We start from the raw sequence: 17,109 nt of genomic DNA on the forward strand, positions 1-17,109 counted from the left end.
CCTGAATTCTGCCTATAAACCGTGGATGTACTCCACACTAAAATGTAAAATAAAGTTTAGTAGGTTTGAAAAACATTTGGCTGCACAACATGAGTTTGTAGTGACTGAATCACCAGGATATATGAGGAGTTTTATTGCAAAAGGTTGCATTAAAGATGGGATGGATGAACAGAGTCATCGGCCCGAGCTGGAACACTTAGACTCTTCAGACCAACGAGGAGGCTAAATGACGTGAACCCTCACGATGCTCGCTTCTTTTCCAAATTTTCCAAATTCTGCTGCAGCTCAGCCTCAACATGAGCGACGAGGTTTGATTTCAAGCTTTGGGGTTTTCAGGGTCTTGGGACCACTCACTTACCGTCCTGTCGGCAAGCTGAAATCGCACCCCTGGGCCGGTGGATGACCCTTATCCACACCTCCTGCACACACACGGTTAAATGCTCAGCCACATACACACTCAGTGAGAAAGGCTCTGGCTTGGCAGAGGAATCCCATCGCTTTAGAGAGGGATCCCATTAAAAGTGCATGAGTGTGTCTGTCTAGGAATCAACAGACCCGCTCTGCTGCTCAGCCGATAGCTGTGTGTGTGTGTGTGGACACGTGTGTGTGTTATTTATTCATGCACAGAGTTATTAGGGCACCCTGTGGCAGGCATCACTCACTTTCACAGCTTGAGCTCCAGGTTTGGGTTTTCAGGTCTCAGTGAGATCTTTAATTTGACCTGTGTCGGAATGAGACAGCGACTGTGCTGCAAACGCAGAATCATCACATCTGATAATTGAATGAAACGGCAACAAACACAGGATATTTGGTTTGGAGAGGAAGGACCTTCACACTGAATCATAAAGGCGAGGATCAGTCCTCTCAGCCTGGCAGAGCTGCCTCCTCTCAGACCTGAAATTTACCAATTTGCCTTTACACTAAATATACTGAACAGCCAACTGGGTCACAAAGAACCAGAGACAGGAGCTTTGGAGGTAGCAGGGAAAAGGTGACATTGTTCACCAACAGAATATTCGTAATTATGCGAAGTCTTGATTTTCTGATTTTGCTCCTGCACCCTGCTGGGTTTGGACCAGCGCTGCTTTGAAAGTGAGACTAAATATTGTATTAACTGAGTAAAATACATTTCACCAAATAAAATTATTTACCTGTCACCAATACATGTTTGGTGATAATATTAATGCCACATATTTTTTATAAAAATATATAGCCTATATATTTAAATAATATTAGATCAGTAATAAAAACCCAAATGACTTGAACTGAAATTATAAAAAACAAACATATTATAAAAAAATATTCCAGCATATTTACAGGACTAGATGTATAAAAGCTACTGCACAAACACAATAACAAAGCTTCACATTAATGTAACCGCGTGTGTTCCAGCGTGTTTGCAGGTGAACTTCACATCAAACGTCCATTAGCAGCTATAAAAGTTTGTGTGACCCGCTCAGCTCCAAACTACAGACTAAACCTAAACTGGATCATCTGTGACAAAAGACAACGGACCTACTGTGTCGGTCTCACCTCCCGGTGTGTCTGGATACTCACCCGGTGGAACCGGAGCGGCGTGATGCTGAGACCAGGACCGAGCAGAGACTGCGGCAGGCGGCTCCTCCTCGGACCAGCAGGCGGCGCTGCGAAGCCACAGCAGAGCCGCACCGTCCTGTCCTGACGAGCAAAACAAACACACACTTCACTTTTACGTCTTCGGGTCATTTCTTCAAACATTTACGGGAGAGAATTGATTGTTGGTGATTTACTTCTTGGCCGCTAATTGTTTAAATTTGATCTGGGCCTTATACTTTCTCCTTCCTCGTCTCCTCACATGTACGTTTCCCTCCTTCTTCTTCTTCTTCTTCTTCTTCTGTTCCCGTCTCTCCCTTCCTCATCCTCCCCGCTTTACGTTTTACTTCTTCTTCATTTCTTTTTCTCTTCTTATCTCCTTTCCTCACCTTTCCCCTCTCCTCTTTGTCGTTTCCTCTTCATCACCTTTCCTTCTTTATGTCCTTTCCTCATTTTGTTTAGTTGCCTTTCCTCATCTCCTCCCTTCGTCTCCTTGTTTATTTTCTATTTCCACTTCATCTTTTCTCTCCATCTCTCATTCATCCGTTTCCTTTTCTAGTTTCCTCTCCTTTCTTCTTTTCCTCCTTGTTTCCTTCTTCACATTTCCTCCTCTCCTTTCTTTACTTCTCCTCTCTCCTTTTCCTCAGCTCATGATTTTCATTCTTTCATTTGTTTGCATTAATTTCATCCCATTCCTTTCTTCTGCACCTCTCCTTGTTTACCTCCTCACTTTGCTCCTTCCTTGTTTCCTTTATCCTCCCTCCCTCCTCTGTCCTGGCCATGCTCCAAGGACGGATGGGGGGGCAGCATCCGGAGCTCAGTGGTGCTGACAGCTGTCACTGTGGCTGGTGCTAATGCAGACGGGCTAACCTGAAATGAGCAGGGACAGGCCTGGAGCTCAGCGTGCCGCTGACCGCCTGCTGCTCCTCCTCCTCCTCCTCCTCAGGGAGCAGTGGCAGGGTGGTGGGGCAGGGTGCTGTGGTGGGTTGGGAGAGATAAGGCGACGGGTATAAGAGGGGTCAGCGGGGTCACGGTGTGGTGAGCAGCGCTCTGAAAGCGATCCAGCAGCAGCGCTAATGGAGAGGAGGGAAGCACAGCGGGTTGAGAGGGAGGAGAACAGGAGGAAGGAGAGAGGATAAGGAGCAGAGAGGGGAGTCCTAAAGAATACAGGTAACTATCAGAGCACAGAGTCCCAACCTACTTCCACAGTTTATTGTTGAAAAATAAAACAAGGTTCATTGTTTTGGTTTTAACTTTCAAACCAGACCAGATGAGTCAGCAAATGGAGATTTGAACTGTTCGATGTGATTTGGTGAGAAACAGTGTTTTCAAGGAAACTCCACACATTACTGTGAATTATTCTCCATATATGTCTGACCCCACATGGGGCCCAAGCCAGAGGTTGGGAACCGCTGCATCAGAGAGAGGAGATGAGATGAAGAGTGAAGAGTGACGGGATGAAGATGAAGTGACAGACGTGTATGTTAAAGGACCCTGCTCATTACAGCAGCTGGTGTCAGTCTTTGTCTTTGCTTCTATATCTGCGTGAACGTCAGATGCATGCTCACTTTCACTGTGTGTGTGTGTGTGTGTGTGTGTGTGTCCCGCTCTGTGCAGATCCACAGTGCGTGCTGATTCAGCTCGTTATCTGATGGAGCTGTAGACAGAATGAGTTTAAATCTCAGCATCGCCGCAAGCTCTTACACTGCTTCATCTACTGTTTGCTCTCTCTCTCCCTCACACACACACACACACACACACACACACACACACACACACACACGTATACATGTAGAAAAGCCCATAGAGATCCCTGAGTAAGAAAGAAAAACTTGGCATTGTTCAGAAGCCTCCTGTGGCCTTTAAGCAGTTTCTGCAGCTCTGCTTTGGAAAGTGGCTGCAGAGATTTGCTGTCTGTGTTTCAGCTCATCACAAAGGTGCTGACGGGGACCAGGTCAAGCTTTTATGCACCAGACTGGGAAAGATTTCATCATGGAGCTGGCTCTTCACATGAGGACAGTGTCATATTGAAAGGGCAAAGGTCAGGCTGCCCCTGCTGTAGCATGTTGTCTAAAAATCACTGTAGTTCCACCTTCACTGGCACTAAGGGCCCTGGGCCAAAACCAGGCCAGGATAAAACTAATAGCCCCCAATGTAAACACAAACCACATGAATAAATATCTACACAGAAACCTACATCTACACCTACAGACAGCTGCTGAACCCAAGTACAGAGACCACAACTTTACACTGACCTAGGAACAAAACACAAAAACAGAAGAACAGCTGCAGAAAAGGCACAAATCACTAACTCAACTGGCCACAGAAAAGTTAAATCAAGGAAACAAAAATCTTTATTTCAGTCTGAGTGAGCTCCTCTGCTTTATTTGGCCTGTGTGGGTGGGTTTCGATTAGACAGGGACTTACTTCAGAAAACACTCCACAAACCGAGTGGTGAATTTAATTTAAAATTTAAAATAATCAGAACTTCATGAATTCATGTTCTAGTGGGAACCCACTGCCCATAATAAGAAGCTGTCGAAGAGAACAGGTTTTCAGGGCACAGAGACACACAGCTGACTTGAAATAAAGTTCTTGGCGTCTCAAAGACGGATGTTGGTGAACACCCGATACAGTTCCCCGATCAGCCCCCTGGACAACAGTCACAAAGGTGACGCCTTCCAAATGCTTCTTTTACCCGACTGGGAGTCCAAACCCTGAAGAGGTTCAAGTTACAGTGAAAGAAAGAAGACGAACAGCAGCTCCTTTAAAGGCGTCATCAACATTAGTTCATGCAACACGTCCACTTGAGCTTTTACAGCACAATCACTGTAATTTAGGGATTATCCCAAAGTAAAAACTGACAAAATTCTTCAACCAGCCCTCTTGGTAATTTGAGCCTGGTGAGCCTGTGCCGGTGTAATAATCAGGATAATCTGGCTGTAATCGCAGGATTACAGCAGGTTAGACTGTACTCTGTGGCAAAGCCCTCCTCTGGATAGAGACGCCAATTCATTAATCAACTAATGCCCATAAGACACACACTGGGACTGAGTAGAGCTCTGACAGGGAGCTTCCTCCCTCCGCTGGGTCCTTCATTACAGAGACAGGCACCATTCAAACCCACAGAACCTTATTTTAAAGGATGCAGCTGGTGTTATCCTACATTTTCCTTTGTCTTAATAAAGTTATTTTTTATAGAAAAGGCTGAGAAATTAAAACACATGCCAGGGACTATTTTCAGCAGCGGATGAATCCACATTTGGGTATTAGTGGCAGCAGGACGATGCATGTGGGACTGAGTCAGAGCAAAGTACAGTGTGTGTCTTCATGCTGATGAAGGAACATTGGTGGGAACATATGGTGGGTTTTTTATAGTTTCTGGACCAAACTAAAGGAGTAAGATATCTCAGGTTTAGAAACACACTTGTCCGTCAGATCACGTCATTTGATTTTCACTAAATCTCATTTCAGCAGAATCACACCGACCATTTGCTCACAGGAGCAAAGTAAATGTGTTCAGTGTTTTGGCATCCAGTCGTCAAACACAAACGGTAACCAGGCCATGAGAGCTCAATAGGAGGAACGCTAGTGCGGCCCCACTGTCTGAGGGTAAAGCCCCACTCGCTTGGTAACCACATCACAGACTGTAAACAAAGATGGACGACGTGGCAGCTCGATGCCACTGTAAGTTGGTCGCCCCCTGGTGGCTGGTTGCAGTACAGATCACAAACCCCGCCCACTTCATGTTAGCAGACAGGACATGAGCAAAAAGTACAAATAAAAAAAAAATTGTCATTTGTTATTGTCCTGATGATTTGTGGTCATTTTTCTATTCCGTTTGTTTTTAATAAGAATAAAATTTAATTAGAGAAAATTTTTAATAAAAAAAAACAATTTCCTTTCAGGGATTAACAGTCAGAAACAAACATGTTCCCAAACACACACACACGCTCAGAAACACACACGTGTTCACAAATACAAACACATGTTCACAAATACACACACACACACGCTTACAGACAAACATGTTCCCAAACACACGTGTGTTCACAAATACACACACATGTTCACAAATACACACACGTTCACAAATACACATACACGCTTACAGACAAACATGTTCCCAAACACACATGTTCATAAACACATGTTCACACAAACACGTTCACACACAAACACACACGTCCAGTGTGAAATGCACGCAAACATTTAAATATTTCAGACCATACTCTCTCTCACCCACCAACCGACCGAGCGAAGGCAGAGAGTTGGAGCGATGGCGGCGACAGCTTCATAAATAGTCCATGAGGAACCAGTGGCCCCTCCTCACCTCAACCTGTCACAGGCCCACAATGATTTATTGATTTCTGTATTTGTCACAGAAAAAGGGAAACTTGCTCCTCGTGTCTCCTTTTTCACAGCTTCATATCATCGCCGCTCTGGAAGAAAGAGCGAGGACGATTTGCACCTTGACAGGCTGAACAGGAGGGAATTCCCTGCCTGACATGTGGAGGCCCACTCCCTGAAACTCCTCATTTTCTTTTCTGTGCTTTTCTGTTTGTTTTTCTCCATCTTTACCTCCCTGTTTCACTTTCTTGCTTGGATTCTTTCAGCCTAGTCTCCTTTCCCTTTTATCCTTCCTCTTTCCTTTTCCATCAGTTTTTCTTTTCTTCCTTTCGTCTTCCTTTCTCTTCCTTTGCTCGGTTGCTTGTTCCTTTCCTGTAGTTCAATGTTTTTCCTTCCTCACCTCCTGTCCTCACCTTTCATTTAACGTCTCTGCAAACTTTTTCTGTCAGGCTCCACCACGCTGCAGCTAAAACCCTCAGCACACACACTGCTGTCGACTTTATCTGAGGCTCCACAGTGTTTCAGTCCCAGAGCAGCAGACGTTGACAGGGACAGTCGTGTCCTGACAGAACAAAGAGGCGTCCTCAGGCTGTTTTATTCACCTTCAGTCCATCCTGCCTGCTTCTCTTTATACATACACCCTGTCTTCTTGTTACTCACCCCTTCACTGCCCTCCCCCTCTGCTCTCTGTCCATCCATCCCTCCCTGTCCCCCTCTGTCTGTCTGTCCCCAGCTTTCAGAGCTTCTCTGAGAGCTGGCAGCCTGTCGATGAGAAGCATTGGTTGGCGGCCGGCGCAGTCGATGACCCTGACAGTGTGCAGTTATCGTTCTAATTAAGATGCCACACTTGAGTTAAACCGCAGCATTAGGATTTGATGGGGAATTGATCAGGGTGTCAGAGGCGGAGTGAGACAGAGAGAGGGAGCTGGGGAGGAGGAGATATGGTGGGAGAGGAACAAACAGTGGGAGAGTGTGAGGCATAATGTGAAAGGATGTTTTTGGAGGGGTCAGGGTAACACACAGGGAGGTGCAGTAAAAAAGTTGGGCCGACAGAAAGGAGACAAGAACAGGTTGTAGTTTTTTATAGTTCAGGACCTTCAGAACTTGCCATGTGCAGATATTATTATTATTATTATTATTATCATCATGATCAGTATTATTATTATTAGGACCAGTGTATTTAAACTTGATTTTACACTTAGCATAGAAAGTATAAAACCAAGAAAATTAAGGGTTCTTGAATTTTGCTAATAAAATATGTTGACTGAAAATGTATATTTAAAATTGATAGTGTGGTTTTCAAATTAAATGTCTTTTTTAACTGTTTATGTTTACTTGTTTATTTTTCTATTAATTTAACTATTTAATTATTTCACAGCTTTGTAAACATTTTCCTGTGTGTCTGTGGAGTCCAAGCAGCTGCAGGACGAAGGTTAAAATAATCCTTGATTGCACTTGATCACAGAGTCAATATCGTCAATGGCAGGAACTGAGAGTGTGCACGTGTGAGTGTGTGTATTTGCGTGCTCTGTGCTTTAGCCTGACCCTGAAAGCTTTGACAGTTTCTTATTGCCTCTGTCTCTTGCAGTTTGACTTGAATGACACAGACTCTTAAATGATGGAGCAGCAGCTTCATACAGAACACCAACCCTAAGTCTGTCCACTCAGACTGTTTACAGCCCAGTGCAGAACACACACCGCTGCACTGGAACAGCTGTGTGTCCAGATGCAGACAGAGCAGCTGACTTTATGAAGTGGGTGGAGTGATGCTCCAATGTGCGGTTCACACATATTCTCACACAGGACAAAACTACAGCTCTGCAGGCACAGCCGGGACTGACCAAGGGTCCAATCAGCACATGAAGCTTGTTTATGTGTGAGCTGTGCATCAGCATTAGCAGGATCAGGGCAATTTAACAAAATTAAAATGACAACATCACAGTGTTAGTGGTAATTATTTACAAATGATCAAGAATACGACATTTTACCGTAGGAACATTTACAGTGAAGTTAGTCTGGTTCCAGAAATCAGAACCACTGCTCAGAGCACAGTGTTTAAACTGGTCTCTGTTTAATTCATTAACGTAATAATCAAAGGATAAGAATTTGACATCATCTTCCTACACAGTGACATGACAACTATAGAACTAAAAATAAACAGAAAAATGACAACAAGCCATTATGATAATTGAAATTCTCTTATTGGAAATTAGACCTGAAACTCTCAACTAATAAAGTTGTCAATTAACAGGAAATTATTTTTTTTACAATTAGTATTAGTATCGATTTGAATAATCAGATTGATCCTATACTATGAAGGACAGACTAGTTGATAATGAACCACTTCATTTCAGCTGTGGGTGGATTACTGAACAGGCCCAGGGCACAACCTGGACCAGAGCATCTGTATAAAGTGACTGTTACCTTTTCTTATTGGAAACAAAGGCACAAACTGAGTAAAACAGAAAAAATTATAAATAAAAAGGACCAAAAACAGCAGAGTCACAGTCTGTGTCCATGATTTCAGCCTCACGTGTCTATCACAACAGAAAAGGTAAGACCTGCCAAGACCTGCCAAGACCTGCCCGCTCTCAGCTGAGCTGTTCTGCCCGTCTGTGTGTGTGTGTGTGTGTGTGTGTGTCATACCTGGTCAATCACAGGTCTTTCGAGGCAGCTGTTAGCAGCTGGCAGCTCTCTGAGTCCGACCGTGTGTCAGCTGTCACTCACGCTTCCTGTCAGTGTGGATGATGAGCTCGTCCCTCAGGTACTTTATGCCACAGTGTCCTCCTCCCCTCTGACAGCAGACGTATCAGGACAGACATAAGCTGAAGCTCACAGCACAGTCCAGTCCAGATGTGGACTGACAGTTCAGGATCTTCACTCTCTCCTCCAGCTGCTGCATTTCCAGTCCTTTGAAAAGAATGAACTTCCCTATTGAGAAAAGCAAGTCAGTAATTTGGCTCCAAATCTTCGTGACAACAACAGCTTTGCTCTACTGACATCATATGAAGGACATTTCCTTCCTCTAGCTGCTCTTTGTTTGTACCACTGTCACCGTCCTTCACATAACTACCTGAGTGTTTATGTGACTGATGAGGCTGCTCATGTTGAAGCTTTAAACTGATTCTGACACTCAAAACACTCACAGTTGTTAACCACAGGTTAACTGAGACGTCTTATTATAGGGTCACAAACTACCGATACAGTGTGATGAATAAACAGGCTCGTTCCTGGTGACGTCTGTCCTATAGTACAAAAATATGTAAATATGAAAATAAGGGGGTTCTGTCATTTCGGTGCAAACATGTAAATACATAACGTGAAGTGTCTCCATGAGCGGCTGCAGCATTTACAACATGTTGAAGTCTATATTTAGCAGTACTTTGTATAAACATTTGAAGTTTGATTCTTCTTTATGTGTCATGGGACAAACCATTCGACTAATTTTGGGCAGAATTGAGAAAGTTCAGCTGAACAAAGCGTTTGATAATGATCTTTATCAATACAAAGGTTCAGCCCGGTACCAATGTGACCCCTCGTCTTGTCTTACAAGGCTGTTATAACCAACCGGAGAACCAAATGTTGTTTAAATCGAAAATGTTCTCAATAGCATTTAAGACCCTCAAGGCTATTCCATTCATTGATTACCACTGATGGGGATCATTTACATAAGTATGGGAATGTTCAAGGTTAGTTCATGCTAAAATGATTTTCTGAGACCGTTTCAGGTAATCTTAAAAAATAATGCATTTCCTATATAATATCAGGGTCCATGCATGCCCATCTCTCCATGCTCTCCTTCCCTCTCTCTGATGAAGGAGAAGAGCTATCGACTAACCATCAAATCTCCTATCTGCACACGCGGCCATTTCTCCTTGTCTCAGCACTCCACACCTCCTCCATTATAGCTCATAATCTCATCTGAACAGGCAAATGACCCTGTGAGACACACCGAGCAAAGGGACGAAAGAAAGGAAGGAGAGAGAGAGAGAATGAGCAAAACGAGCTCTTGATGGTTTTAATAACATCCACCTGCCTGACATGGAGCGGTCTGCATCACATGGGCGGCTAACAGGCAGTGTTCCAACCTGTTTGCTTTGCACATTGTTGTAGATTTAATTTTACGCTGCCACGTGTCCACTGAGCTACACTCAGCAACTCAAAGAACAAAGTGTGGCTGTTCTGACAATTTTTAAAATTACGAATCAAAAACTGAAATCTGTTATTTACCCTAAGAATTCAGTTCCTTTATTTGTTACTGTGCAGAAGCTCCTTTGGCAGCAGCTTTGCACACACCTGGATTTGGGCGGTTTATCCTGTTCCTCCTGGGAGATGCTCTCAGACTGTCAGACTGGACTGGAAGCCCCTGTACAGATTAAGGATACATATCAGAAGGAGCCAGAGACACAACTGCCTCTTTAAAAACATGGACAGAGATGTTATAAACTGATCTTTGGCAGATTTCTTGTTGTTTGAATCATGGACCATGTGTTGAGATATGGACCACATCCCATCTGGCTTTATTTCTGGGCTGTGTCTGGGCCACTCAGGGACTGGTCCTGAAGCCAAGTCCATTGAGCTGTCATTTGCCTTTTACTCAAAGTGGCTCCTGCAATAACAGCCAGTCTGACGGAGTACTGCCATCGGGTTCTCCCATCTCTGCAGAGTACTTATATGGGTCTGGGATAAATCCTGTTGGTTCTAGTTTTCACTGTGCTCCTGGGAACACAGAGAGCTTTAGAACTTTTATCCCATTGTCCTGATCTATGTGTTCAGCAGAGTCCGAGTCTACAGAGAGTTCCTGGACTTCATGTCCTGGTTTCTGTCCTGACATCCAGTTTGAACTCTGGGACTCTATATACACAGGTGTGTGCTTTTCTAACCTCTGTCCAATCAGATGAGTTGTCTCAGGTGGACACAGGAAGCAGCTGAGCACAGTTTGGAGCAAAGGATCTGAACACTTTTATAAAGGTTTGAAGGAAACTGTACGTTTTTCATAGAGAATCAGGAAGAATCAGGTTTTAACAGGCATATTTTGAACAGATGGGATCTGTGGTTAGGTATCAGCCTTCATATGCTTCCAGTCCTGATACCTAAGCTGGCTGGTTTTGTCACATCCTGCTCCACTTTGCCCTGTCATCATCACCACCTGAGTAAATAAATACACGTGTCACTCTCCCTGTTTCCCTGTGGGTGGCTAACCACTGCTGCTCTGACCATTGATCACCAGTGACAGTGATGTCTCTACTGTTGTCCTGGCTGCGGTCCATCCAGGATCCCTTCTGACCCAGCGGCATCAGCACCTGCCGGTTACCGTGACAACTACATCCTGAGCAGTTATTGGCTCGGCCTGCCTGCCTGCTCTGACTCGCCTTCTGTTGGCAGCCATAACTCCTGGCAAACGAGGCTTATGATCCCTCGCCTCCTACGCCCTTTATGGGTGCTTGGGGAGACAATGGGGCGATGCAGACCCTCCCCCATCTCTGTCTCTTAACTGTATTTCTCTTCACCCCCCAAACCCCACCCGCGTTTCTTCCAGCACACACAGATATATGGCTGAAAGTGGTCCATCACCCCCACACACACATCCCCCTCTCTCAGCTGCTCAGTGATGGATGGAGAGGCCGGGTATTAACCTTGGCTTTATGGGGACTCCTCTGCCACTCTCCACTGCTGTCTGAGACCCCTGTTTGTCTCTGACTCTGTGTGTGTGAAGGGTTCCTCTTAGCAAATGCCCCATGAACAGGGCAAATGATGCATATTGCGAATTGCCTCCAAATGAGGGGTGATTTGTCTCCCCTCAGCTGGAGCCATTTAGTCAAACAGAGAGGGCAGGGGCCACGGTGACAAGTCTAAAATATGTCTGAAATGAGGTGACAGCAAATAAATGTGCCACATTTTTATAAATGTAGAGTTTTCATTTTAAGCTTTGCCTAAACTTTCTCCCCTGTTCACTCATTCACTACTTTCCACATACAAAGAGGTGAACGGAAGAAACTTCACGGCTCACTCAACATGACTGAGCACCTCTGTTAGGGTGATCTGACACCCTAACCTGTTGGGGCTGGTTCAGATGGTGTGAACATTGATTCAGACTGAACAAAAACAAACTGAGACCAGCTGAAAAACAGGCTGATTCTGGTGCGGTTTGGCTGGGGTTTGAAACCAGCTGCAAAACTAGAGATATGTGATTTTAGCAGAAAAGCTGCTGTAAACTATGACTAAACATCAGCTGAGCATGAAAAAGTGATTTGCTGAAGATATTTCCATTTTGTGGCTAATTTATTAAGCACACAGTGCATGCCTATACAACTGTTGGCTCTAAAGGCTAATGTGTGAAGTGACAAGTCATGTTTGTGTTGACACTGTCAAAGACGTGCTGATTATATACATGTGGATTCTGTCATTAATTTGCTGTCAGGAATTAGAAAGTGATTTTCTCTGGAGGTCTCAGTTTGGTTTATTTGGTTTATTTAGTTGCCAAGGAGGTGAAACACATCACTGTAGCAGCATGGGTGTAAATCGATTTCATACTGGGAACAACGTGTGCACAGTAAACGTCGTACACTCAACTAATAGATCTCAGACACAACCTAAAAGACTCTCATGGCCCAGATTCTGTATTTAGTGTTTCCCTGACCAGTGACCACATCTGTGTCCAACAACCATCTGCCCCTTTTTTTCGCTCACTTCCAAACAATGTGAGTTTGTGGTTTTAATCAGCTGCTCTGACGTGCCTGCACCTTTACCAGCGGCTGTATCTCAGCACTTTGAGGCAGAGCGATCACTGATGCTGCACATACCTATAAAACCAGCAGGGTGACGTGTCAAGTAATGCCACCAACCCTGCTCTTAACAGTCTCTTTCGCCACTGCCGACCCCCTCGCCACCCCTCCACCCCCAGCCAATTCCAGGTAGTGATGGGGCGACCAAGGGCAGAGTGACAGGAGTGTGAGGGTGAGAGAGGTGAGGTGATGGAGGTTAATAGTCCGCCTCCCTTTACTGGCTGTAAAGGGCCCAGACAGTCTGTTAGTGCTTTAGTGCCAGGTCAATCGTACATGTCCCTTCATATTAAAGCTCAGAGGTGACGGACAGCAAGGAGGAGGGCTGGGGGGAGCTGAGGAGGCGAGGTCAGAGCTATCAGAGTTTTAAAGTCACCAAATGGTAGAACAAATGTAGAGAAGCAAGGAGCCACACTGATTAAACCCAACACACAACACAGTCATATAGACTCATTGTTTTCACTTTGACCAAATGTTGCACAGAAATATCCAAAACTGTCCAATGTAGTGACAAGAATATTTGTATTTATATTTTTCTCATTGTCAAATGGGAAAAACAAAGATGTTTTACCCTTTTAAAGACAAATTTAAAAAGACATGTCCATATTTTCTTTGGCTTTATAAAGTTATCACCACAAAGGAAAAATCTGTTTTTTAACAGTCACAGGCAAATATTAAATGGTGATCTGAGTTCAGAGTAATTTTCTAACATCAACCAGAAAATGATGATGTTTTGTGCTTCATGAAACACTGATCAACACAGGTTACATTAAAATGGAGCAATAGAAAAACCAAACTGATCTGCTGCTCATCATGCAACGAGTCAAACTAATGAACGAAATCAAAAATGATTTAAGCTACAGGCTTTTTGCTCACGCAAAGATATTAATTAATCACTGCTGAGAGTGTGGACTCACCTGAAAGCTTTACTGCTGTGTGTTCTGGTGCTAATAGGAAGATCCAAACTCCTCCTATTAGAGAATATGAGCTCTGTTATGGGGGAAATCAAACACCAAAAAAAAATACCCCATATAAACTTCAAATACATAGTTTTTCACATACTTTTTCTGACCCAACAAATAGTACGAAGACATGTCTCTGTAGCAAACTGTGCACCCTCCAGTTAAGGTTTGAGATGCCGTTCCAGTGCAGCATTTATCACAACACATTAAATGACAAACTTAAATGCAAAAAAAAAACTGGACTTTACTCACGTTGCTCTCAGCTTGTAAAAAACAGATATGTCAGCGTTCAGGCTGCCTTGTGATGGGAGCTGTGCATTACCTGGACGCAGGAAAACAGGCAGAAATAAAAGCAGGGAAAACTACTGCAGAAACAAACTTAGATAATTATGTAACAGCCACTTTCAAGCTGTGTGAAAATGCAGCCAAGTTTAACATCTGAGTTTAGAAACATGTTGAACACAGTGTTAACTTGCAGCTACCCACTCTCACTCCTCTGATTTCTGAAGATCTATTATCTTTGTGGGAATCCATCCAATATATGACAGAAAAACCAACATTTCCTTTCCAAGACCTAGAATGCAAGCAGCACAACTTATATCCCCACGAGACCTTATGTTTGTCAGATACTTCTCTTTATTTAAAGTTGTTGTACCTTTGTTGAGTGCAGCACTGCCTTTTCAGTGCCCGGATTTCATAGATCTGAAAGATTTGGAAGTTTTAAACAACAAAAAAGCCTGAGAAACCCTGAACCGCTGTGTTTCTGTATAGAGGCAGTTTGTTATTCTCTTTAAAACCTGCCTCCCTGCCTGCATTTATGTATGAGTGTGCATTTTTAGTGGGACTGCCTGACTACTTGCAGGATCTGATCTGACCTGGCTGAATATGGCCATCACTGGAAACATGCATATATAAAGACACATGTTGGTAAATCCATGTTAAGCCATCACATTGTCTGTGTGTGTATGACAGTAAGAGAAAGCGAATGCTCGGTGTGCAGCTGATTGTTTCAGAGGAACTCCATCCTACTACATGATCAGGTGTGGCAGCTGGAGCTCGTCTGTCTCCCCATCAGCTTGTTACTGTGGCGATAGGAGCTGAGCCCTGTCCCCTTTTAGTGTCAGCCCCAGTGACGTCCACGTCACCACCGTCAGACTGACAGACCGAAAAACGGCCTGAGTGTGTGTGTAATTGTGTTTTGGGGGAGCAGCTGAGTGGCCCTGGCAGTCTGTCCCTTGGGATCAGTCTTTCCTGCATGACCCACTGACCCCTGGCACACTCAAACACACAAGTACAGGTTTCTACTTTACTCAGCTGTACTTAGATAAATATTGGCACTGTTTTTTTCATGATAACAATAGTAAATAATATTTTTCGTATACTTAAACCAATTTTCAAGACATCTATATGACAAAAAAGGAACCTTACAAACTAAAAGCCAACGCTACTACAGAATAGTACAAGACTTAAAATGAAATGTTCCTATTCCCTGTGATGACGATGGCTAAGGTTACACTGTAATTACACTAAAATAAGCTTGTTTTCCCTCTCGTTAAAGTACCAAGAATAAGAGTCTGCAGCCATCAGTCAGAAGACCCAGTGAGCTGCTGTTTGTGTTTTTCTGATCCCTGATTATTTCAACCACTGAATGATCTGCATGGATGTGTCTGACATGTAAGTCAGAGCCCATAAAGATGACAAAACGTATCTCACTCACTCTGAGTATTGTTGTTAGGAAACTAAGATGTTCACTGAACTACTGAAGGGCCAAATTCTTCTTCTGGTGTTTTTGACACTCACAGGTTCAGCTGCATTAGCACCAGGACTGGATTTTTGCTTAGCCTGACCTGCATTTAGCCCATGAGCAACATGGATCACAGTCAGATCTAGGATGTGGTCAACAAAGATACATAAACACTCCCTGACCACCTGCATAATTGAATGCAATCCAATACAACAACCCTTGCATAACATATATTCTAACAGATTTGTTTCAATTTGTTATGAAATTGTCTGAAATGTCTATGGATTAAGTGGATATGTAGAACAGGAAATCATCAGCATAGAAACAGATGTTTTTACAGAGGGCGTTGTGCAGAAGATGAATGACAACTAAACCTATTTTTAATATGGTGAGCTTATGTGAGATATCATGAGAGAAACCTCATACACAGACACACACTTACAAACACACACACTGCCACAGATCAGTGTGGCAGACAGGAAGGGGAGACAGTTTTGAAGATGAGGAGGAGCTGCTCTGCTATTTCCTGTGTCTGAGGAGGAGCATTAGACCCAAGACAATGTCACAGCCAATCACCTTCATCAGTGTCACATGACTCCTGGCAGTTGGCCGTCTCGTCGTCCTTCCTCTTTCCTAAACTTTTCTGACAAGCCCCTATGTGAGGGACTCCACTTGTCCAAACACCCCATCTCTTTTCTTCCCTTCTCTCTTTTTTTAATTTTTCCTCTTGTTTAAAGTCTCCTCCTCCTTCCTCCCTTCATCTCTCCTCTCAGCTCATTGATCTCTGTCAGTATTGAATGTCAGAGACACGTTCAAAGATGCTTTTCGCTCCCCATTAATAATTCACACAGCCTGAATCATCAATAATAATTCTCACAGAGCAATCATTCAGCTTTACCACCCCTCTCTCTCTATCTATCTATCTCTCATCCCTCTCTTCCTCTCTTTATCCTCTTCCTGCCCTGGGCCATTCCTCCCTTCAACACCTTATTCCCTACTTAAACTCCTCTCACTCTCTGATATCTCTTTTTGCTTATTCGGCCCACTTTTCAAGCACATCTATGTATATCATCTTCATGCTTTTTCCCTGGCAAGGCACTTTTTCATGAGGTTGGGTGGTGCTTTTACAGTCACAGATAATATGAATATGACTGATTTCCACCGTTTTGTAAACGAACAGATGTGTGTTGTTTCCCTATGATTTTCCTCATGTAATCCATTAACATTATGATCAGAGGGGTCTGCGGTCTTCTTCTTTAACCGTGGTCATAACTCAAGTCCTGTCAATCACCTGCTCAAAAATGAATGAGGATGGACTATGTGTCACCACCCAGCCAGTGTATATTTACTTTAATAGATATAGTGGAGAGGAGGAAGAGGTGGAGGAGGACAAATAGAGGCAGAAAGCTTCTCTTAATGTACATGTAAAACTCTCCAGTGGTCCCATGCCAAGTGTAAGTGGTTGAGTGATATTGGCAGAGGGAGAGAGGAGGGGATGGAGGGAGAGAAAGTGTCAGATTTAGGCATTTTCCTTAATGCTATAAGAGCTTATTGATATTTTGATTTTCACTGGGGGCCAGCAGGTGCTGAGGCAGCTTCTTTTCACTCTGTCTCTTTACGGGTGAGAGATGTGGAGTTCATCCCGTCCCGCTCATGGAAAACAGTCCGGAAAACTGTTTCCCGGGAATGCTGCCACAAC

The 17,109-nt window shown here is 43.8% G+C and overlaps 1 protein-coding gene across 5 annotated transcripts in view; it reads right to left on the minus strand.

Annotated features, from left to right (window-relative positions):
• The window catches only part of zc3h3 (zinc finger CCCH-type containing 3), a 121,314-nt gene that overhangs the window by 1,038 nt on the left and 103,167 nt on the right, over positions 1-17,109 (minus strand). The window contains exons 25-32 of one of the 5 annotated variants that reach the window (XR_003296576.1): positions 13,919-13,988; positions 13,622-13,675; positions 10,153-10,288; positions 9,761-9,861; positions 8,569-8,853; positions 1,770-2,645; positions 1,558-1,677; positions 359-419 (exon numbers count right to left, since the gene is read on the minus strand). The gene's annotated coding sequence lies outside the window, so the exon portion shown is untranslated. Of the gene's footprint in view, positions 1-358; positions 420-1,557; positions 1,678-1,769; positions 2,646-8,568; positions 8,854-9,760; positions 9,862-10,152; positions 10,289-13,621; positions 13,676-13,918; positions 13,989-17,109 lie in introns of those variants that run through there. The other 4 variants (XR_003296579.1, XR_003296577.1, XR_003296580.1 and 1 more) reach the window with 4 other exon arrangements.

Source organism: Mastacembelus armatus, chromosome 4 (genome assembly GCF_900324485.2).
Source record: "Mastacembelus armatus chromosome 4, fMasArm1.2, whole genome shotgun sequence".
Lineage (NCBI taxonomy): Eukaryota > Metazoa > Chordata > Actinopteri > Synbranchiformes > Mastacembelidae > Mastacembelus > Mastacembelus armatus.